Below are 1,903 nucleotides of genomic sequence, written 5' to 3'. Positions count from 1 at the left end.
TAGGACTCGGGAGAAGCGAGTGCTGTATCGTCACCCTCTGTGTCCTTTGAGTGCCGCAGGCGTGCTGGGTGTCAGCTGGGCTCTGCTGTGACGGGAGAGTGGTGGGCTTGCTGGCTTGGGTTTGGTTTTTCAAACCATAAATAAGAATACACTTAGGGGTGGATTGGGGGACGCAGGAGGTGACATTGCTCCGATTCCGCTCTGCGGCCAGGGACTCTGGCTGCCTGGGTGGGGATGCCATGCCTTGTCCCGGCTGAGGGGCTCAGCCTCCGGCAGGGCTCCGAATTTGGGCTTTGTGTGCAAAGTCCGTGTGGGGATACAGGTGTATTTTAAACCTCCCCCCCACGTATATCTATAGGTACACACACGCGCAGAGTCTTATTGGAAAAGAGGTGTAAAAACGTGTGACGCTGCAGACGAGCCCTGTGCCACAGGAGCACTGAGTTCCTGTGGGTCTCTGCTGGGGTGAATGGACCATCCCTGCCTCCTGGGCTGGGAGCTGGCGCCCGCTCTGCTCCCGGGAGGCAGCCTCCCAGAGGTGCACCGCAGCGCTTTAGTGAAATTTAATTATTTTTATTGCTGGCTGGCTAAGAGGAGCTCTGACTTCCTCGGTTTCTCCTGCCCCTGGTTCTCCGTGTGCGCTGGCGGAGGACGGCAGCCTGTGCTGTCGCCGTGCTTTCGCAGCGTGCTGAGAGCCTTGCTGCGGGCAGGGCAGCGTGCGGCCGCTCACGGCCTCCCCGAACGCCCAGTTCCCCTCCACCAGTGCTCACCACTTTTACTGGTGTATTCTGCACCAGTTTAATGAGTAAACAGGGCTTAGAAGTTAAGTGACACGGTGTTCCGCAGAGCAGGGCTCAGCAAAGAGCCCGGCGCGTTGCTTCGTACAATGCCAAGGCTTTTTTTTTTTTTTTTAATAATAGGAAGTGCTTTTTGCAGAGTGTGTAATTCAGACTGTTTGCAAGTGCTGGCTGGCTTTTTCCCTTCCTGAAATATGGCTGAGCTGCATATTTCGTTCCTCTATAATTCACTTGAAAAATAAGTGTCTCTGCAAGAGAAAAGCGAACATGGGTGTTGTCTCATGGAGATGAGAAGGTTCCCACTGTTGGGTTGCAAGAGCTATTTGTGAGGCTGAGACCTGATTTTTTTTCTTTTTTCCAGCTTAATTTATTATGGTGTTTTCAGAGCTTGTGCTTTCACAGTTTCCCTGCCATCCTGGCAAAGAGGAGAGATGGTGGGTCTTGCTCCGTGGGGAGGTGCGGGAGCTGCCTGAAGTGGCTCGGTCCGGCAGCAGGTCGAGGGAAGTGCATTGGGATTGTTGATGAGGTCTAATAGCACACTTCCGTCAGCGGGCTGCGTTCTGCAGCTTCACGTGTGGGTGGTTAAGAATCATCGTTCACGTGGGTTGTTTTGATAGTTTGCGTTTCGGAGAAGGACGGGTGAGCCGGGCACATCTGGAGGCATCGCAGCTGCATCTCTGCTGCCAGGGTCCTTCCTCCGCGGTGGCTCTGCACAGGGAACGCGGGGACACCGGGGGAGGTGAAATGGTCAAAAAACGGAAAAGGAAAAAAAAAATCATTGCAGACCCATTGAGAGCACATGCAGAAGCTATTCAGAAAACAGATCCGCAGGTGTCACTTCCCTTGTCTAATGTGGCGTTGGCCTGAGTCATTCTTTACCTGCCCTGGGAGTGGGTTTCTTGCGGCTCCAGCAGCGATCAGCAGAGGAATGGGTTCCCTGTCTTCATGTGAGAAGCAGAGGAGGAAAAGGAAATGCCTTGAGAGGCTTTTTAGACCAAGAACTTAGAAATGCAATCAGTTTTCGATAGAGCAAAGCTTTTTCTGAGTCATTCAGGCTGCTGGTGTGTTAGAGGTGGTGGTGGGGTCACCGGAGCGTGGCGGTGGGT

This window comes from Pterocles gutturalis, unplaced genomic scaffold (assembly GCF_000699245.1).
Source record: "Pterocles gutturalis isolate BGI_N339 unplaced genomic scaffold, ASM69924v1 scaffold20558, whole genome shotgun sequence".
NCBI classification, from domain to species: Eukaryota; Metazoa; Chordata; class Aves; order Pterocliformes; family Pteroclidae; genus Pterocles; species Pterocles gutturalis.
Note: the sequence above shows the minus strand (reverse complement) of the source record.